The sequence below is a fragment of the Piliocolobus tephrosceles genome, chromosome 9 (genome assembly GCF_002776525.5).
Source record: "Piliocolobus tephrosceles isolate RC106 chromosome 9, ASM277652v3, whole genome shotgun sequence".
NCBI lineage: Eukaryota > Metazoa > Chordata > Mammalia > Primates > Cercopithecidae > Piliocolobus > Piliocolobus tephrosceles.
The window spans coordinates 19,926,707-19,932,706 of record NC_045442.1 but is presented as its reverse complement, the minus strand read 5'-3'; the positions used below and the strand labels follow the sequence as shown (position 1 = coordinate 19,932,706).

The following is a 6,000-nucleotide window of genomic DNA, read 5'->3' as shown; positions in this document are numbered from 1 at the left end:
GGTCTCCGAGTTCATGCGAAGGCCCAGGTCGAGGTGTACACTGGGGGCAGGGAAGTGGACGTGACCACATGAGCGCCCCATCATTGAGCGCCGCCGCGAAGTCTGCGCTCTTTGGGTCACTTGGAGCGCGGCCAGTTTGGCAGATTTGATTTTTTCCCGGAACAGCCCGCGGCGGCTGGGCTGTTCCGGAAAACTGCAAACTTTGCTGTGCGCGCTCTCCCGTGCGCGGGCTCCACTTTGTAGAGCGAGGGGCCAACTTTGCAGAGCGCCCGCCAGCTTTGCAGAGGGCGCCCTCCAGGGATTATGCGTGCGGCGGCGCTTGTCGCTTTGGGCTCTTCCACCCCTGCGGACCGCTCTGTCCCGAGCCAGGGGCGGCGCAAGCCCCGCCCGGCCCTACCCTGGGCGGCCCCTCCCCTCCGCGGCGCCGGGGCTTTTAGTTTCGCTTTCGCTAAAGGGGCCCCAGACTCTCGCTGCGGAGCGACAGAGAGAGACTGTGCCAGCCCCAGCCGCCCTACCGCCGTGGGAACGGTAACTGGAGCCCCCCCCCCCGCCTCGGCCGGCGCCTCCCCAGCCCGCCAGCCATGCGCGTCTTGCCTCCCTTCTTCCTGTCGGCCTCCTAGTCCCCCCTCTGCCCCCAGCGTGGTCTAGGGGAGCCTGGTTGAGTGAGAGTGGCCCCGACGGCCTGCGCTGAAACTTTGGAAAGAGAGCCCTTTCTACCCTCTCCATCGCTTGCCATGTTCAGCTTGTTCTCCCTTCCCTCTCGAGATTTAGGAGAGGAGGGTTCGTGATCTGGCACAGCCGCTAACAGCCAGAGCTCCTTTGCCTGGGTGCCGGTCCCCGCCCCTTAACCCTCTCTCTGTTAAATGGGAACCACGGTGATCCCCGCTGACTGTTGCGGGGATGGACAGAGTTGGTTATGGTACGTGGTTCGCGGCAGTGGCTCTGTCAAGGCTGAGTACGCTGGAGCTGAGCGTCCTTGCTGCAGGGCCCTTAGAGGGACCTTGAGGAGGTGGAGACAAGGCAGGAGACATTTAGACGTGTGGAGTGTTAGGCTCCAGGAGACAGCTTTGCGGTTTATGGAGCAGTAAAATTACTTGTGGGTGATTGTGGGTGTATCATTTCCAGATCTTTAACTCTTGAACTTCTGGGCTCTTGGGCTAGTTGACGTGGCCCTCCCTGTTGTCTCTATTTACAGGCTATTTCCTCCTTTTGGGTCTCGCCAGCCTGACCTTCACCCTTGGTACGGCCATTGCCTAGATTCACAGTCCACCTTCCGCCACCTGTAAACTGTGTGGCTTTGGGCAGGTTACTTAACATCTCTGAAGAAGCTGAAGTTTCTGCAATACCAAAGTAAAGGCCCTGGTCTAGCAGTGCCGTGAGCTTCGGGTGACACAGCGAAGCGCTTGAGTGCCCAGTAGAACCTCCCTATCCCCCTCCCAGCTGCTAGAGGCAAGAGGGAGGGGGAAGTTTTCAGGTCTTCTCTGTGTGCGCTTTAGGAAGATTCTTTTTATTTGGGCAGGAAGTGAGGCACAAATTGTATGATGTCACTTTTCAGGGGAAGCAGCTGCAGTCCATTTCCCCCTTCATGAAAGTAAAAAGTTCAGACAATAGCTGGGCAGTGACTTCCTGCCCAGCTGTGTACCAACATGTGGACCCCTGGTCAACATATTTGGAGATAATCACTGCAGGAATTTTTTTTCAGTCTCTACAAAATCTTTTTAAAATATGGATGTGGTTTTGAAATAAAGGCGAAGGTCGACAGTTGTAAATCGTCTTAGTCTCGTGGACAGTGGTGATAATGGGAATATTTCTTGACTATTTAGAATGTGCCACCCAGTGCCTAGCATTTTATATACATTGTTTCATTCATCCTCCCAACCACTTGTGACATAAGTACCATTGTTTTCCCATTTTGCAGATGAGAAAACTGAGACTTAGAGAGGTTGAGTACTTTTCCTGAGGTCCCATGGCAAATATGTGGAAGAACTGATTCAACCCCAGATCTCAGGGTTCTCAACCACCCTCTTGGGTCTCCTTGGTTCTGTTGTTTGGACAGTAGTTTATTCAAGGGGCTGAAGGATTTGAAAATACATTTAAGTTAGGTTTATAAAGAAAAATGGATTTGGTGCCTGTCATGTACCTGACACTTTTCTGTGATCCAAAAAAAAAAAAAAAAGATTAAGATGAGGTCTCAGTCTGCAAACAGCGACAATCTTGGTGACGAATAGTAAGAATAAGAGTTACAGTGACTAACCGAGATTTACTATGTGCCTGGCATTGTTAGTGCTTTGAGTGTCTCATGTATTAATTCATTTAAAGAGAAGTTAGACATATTTCATTGAAAGAGAAGTTAGACATATTTAACAGTGGGATAAGCAGTCTCCCTCAAATGGCTGCTCTTTGCAGTCTGGACCCTAAAAAGGGGACAGATATGAGAAAATCATGCCAGGCGTACCCTCTCCGGGCAGCTTGGCAGAACTGAGATAGGTCTGGATTTTCCTGGTGCACTGTGATGATGAAATGAGGAAATAAGGGGTCAAAACCAGGTCTTGGTTTGACTGAAATGACATGTCTGAGATCAGGCACCCCCACCTGGTTACCACCCTGAGCTATGATTGCCCTTTGGAGGTTCCAAAAATCAAGCCCAGTCTCATAGGAATAAGAAAGTAACTGTTTAGCTTTACAGATTTGAAAGAGCCAAGTCCCACCACTGCTGACTTGAGTTGTTAGAAGAGACCCTTTCTGTCACTGTAGACAGTGTTCAGCATCAACCTAGAAGGATGCTGTAGGTTTCACACAGAAGACCTAATGGCCTACTGTTTGGAAGGAAAGTTCTAGAAAGTGTCCCATCATTGAGCCACAAAAATCAGCTTGAATTTTACATCTCAGTAGCTAAGTCCAAAGCACTCTCTTAGTGTTTGAGAAGGATGAGGAGTTTATACCCATCCTTTGATGGAACATTTCAAATGTTTAATGAGTGCACAGTTCTCTCTGCCTGCATGGCTCCCACCTACCCTCCCTGCTTCCCGAACCTTTTCAGTTCTCAGGTCAGACGTTTCCTCCCCTGAGAACTTTCCCTAATTTCTGTGAGGCTCCTGAGTTTCCCTGGTATGGTTACAGATTGTTCACCCTCAAGGCACACACCACAGTTGGATTTCGACCTAGACGCCATCCTTTTTTTCATGTCTGTTTATCAACATGGCAGGACAAGCTCAATTTGCTCACAAGTATGTCCCTAATTCCTCACTTCTAGTAAATATCCATTGAATGAATGAAGAAGAGTCTCCAAAAGTCTCCAAAAATTCAGGTTCTTTGCCCATTTTTAAAATTGGGTTATTTGCTTTTTTGCTGTTCTGTTGTGAGATCCTTGTGTATTTTGGACATTAACCCCTTTTCAGATATATGGTTTGTAAATGTTTTCTCCCATTCCATAGGTTGCTTAGGGCTATCAAAACAAAGGCTTGGCTTTCTTAGGAGCCATTTTGCTTAGGGCCTTCCCCTTTTTCAAAACCACTTTATTAAGGTATAGTTGAAATATAAAAAACTAGGCATATTTAATGCATGCATACATAACAAATTTGGGGATAAGCAGAGATACACCCATGAAATCATCACCACCTCAACAAAGCCACCACCTCCTAAAGTTTCCTCCCACACCCTTTAATACTATTATTATTTTATTTTTATTATGATTATGATTATTATTATTTTTCGAGATGGAGTCTCGCTCTGTCACCAGGCTGGAGTGTAGTGGTGCAATCTTGGCTAACTGCAACCTCTGCCTCCTGGGCTCAAGCGATTCCCCTGCCTCAGCCTCCCAAATAGCTGGGACTACAGATGTGCGCCACCATGCCCAGCTAAGTTTTGTATTTTTAATAGAGACGGGGTTTCACCATGTTGGCCAGGATGGTCTCTTGACCTCGTGATCCACCTGCCTCGGCCTCCCAAAGTGCTGGGATTACAGGCGTGAGCCACTGCGCCTGGCCAATACTAGTATTTTTTGTGTGGTAAGAACAATCACCATAAGATCTACCCTTTTAGCAAATTGTAAGTATACCATATAGTATTGTTAGCTATAGGCACTATGCTGTATTGTAGATCTCTAGAATTTATTCATCTTGCACAACTGAAACTTTGTACCCTTTAACTATCACTTCCCCATTTCCTCCTCGCTGCCCCTACCCCCGACTTCTGGCAACCTCCGTTCTGTTCTCCATTTGAATGAGTTTGACTCTGTTAGATTCCACATAGATGTGAGATCATACAGTAATTGTCTTTCTGTGTCTGGCCTATCTCACTTAGCATAATGCTCTTCAGGTCCATCCATCTTGTCACAGATGGAGGATTTCCTTCCTTTTTGTGGCAGAATAATATTCCATTATGTGTGTATACCACATATTCTTTATCTGTTCATTCATTGATGGACATTTAGATTGTTTCCATAATGCTACCATGAATGTGGGAGTGCAGGTATCTTTTTGAGATACTGATTTCAGTTTCTCTGGATATATAGCCAGATGTGAGATTACTGGATCATATGCAATTTCTAGTTTTAATTTTTTGAGAAATCTCTAGACTGTTTTCCATAATGGCTGTACCAATTTATATTCCCACCAACAGTATAGAAGACTTCCCTTTTTTCACATCCTTGCTAACGCTTACCTTTATACACGCACACATATATACATACATGTGTATGTATGTATACATAAAACAGCTATCCTAACAGTTGTGAGATGATATCTTATTGTGGTTTTGCTTTGCATTTCCCTGATGATTAGGGACACTGAGCACCTTTTCATATACCTGTTGCCTATTTGTATGTCTTTAGAGAAAAGTCTATTCAGGTTCTTTGCCCATTTTTTAAATTGGGCTGTTGTCTTTTTTTTTTTTTTTTTTTTTTTTTTTTGCTATTGTGTTATGTGAGTTCCTTGTGTATTTTGGATATTAACCCCTTTTCAGATATATGGTTTGTAAATATTTTCTCCCATTCCATAGTTTGCTTTTTCTTTTCTTTCTTTCTTTTTTTTTTTTTTTTTTATTATTTCCTTGCTGTACAGAGCTTTTTAGTTTGGTGTAATCCCACTTGTTTATCTTTGCCTTTGTTGCCTGTGCATTAGCATCATATGCAAAAACTCATTGTCAAGACCAATGTCAAAGAGCTTTCTCCCTATGTTTTCTTCTAGGAGTTTTAAGGTCTCAGGTCTTATGTTTAAGTCTTTAATCCACTTTGAGTTGATTTTTTTGTATAGTGTAAGGTAAGAGTCTAGTTTTATTCTTTTGCATGCAGATATCCTGTTTTCCCAACACCATTTATTGAAGAGACTATCCTTTCCATATTGAATATTTTTGGCACCCTTGTCAAAAAATTAGTTGACTGTAATGTGTGGGTTTATTTCCAGACTCTCTATTCTGTTCCATTGGTCCATGTATCTGCTTTATGCCAGTGTCATACAGTTTTGATTACTATAGCTTTGTAATGTAATTTGAAGTGAGGAAATATGATGCCTCTAGCTTCCTTTTTGCTCAGGTTTGCTTTGGCTATTTGGGGTCTTTTGTAGCTACATATGAATTTTAGAATTTTTTATATGTCTGTGAAAATGCCATTGGAATTTAGATAGGGATTGCACTGAATCTGTTCAGTGATCAATTTGAGCAGCGTGGACATTTTAACGTATCAATTCTTCCAATCCATGAACGTGGAATATCTTTCCATTTATTTATGTCTAATTTCTTTCATCAGTGTTTTCTAGTTTTGTTGTTCTGGCTCAAAGAAGACCCGTGTGTTGCTTAATTTGCACATATTTGTGAATTCTCTAATTTCTCTCCTGTTACTGATTTCTGCTTTCATACCATTGTGGTCAGAAAAGATATATGATATGACTTTAATCCTCCTAAAATAATTGAGACTTGTTTTGTAGCCTAGCATATGATCCATCTTGGAGAATGTTGTGTACACTTGAGAAGAATGTGTATTTTGCTGCTGTTGGATGATATGCT

General features: G+C 44.1%; 1 protein-coding gene across 1 annotated transcript in view; it reads left to right on the top strand.

The window, feature by feature from the left end:
- Positions 1-379: 379 nt before the first annotated feature.
- CASP7 (caspase 7) overlaps positions 380-6,000 on the top strand; it is a 51,297-nt gene continuing 45,676 nt past the window's right edge. Inside the window, exon 1 of the mRNA XM_023206636.2 lies at positions 380-528. The gene's annotated coding sequence lies outside the window, so the exon portion shown is untranslated. The remainder of the gene's footprint in view (positions 529-6,000) is intronic.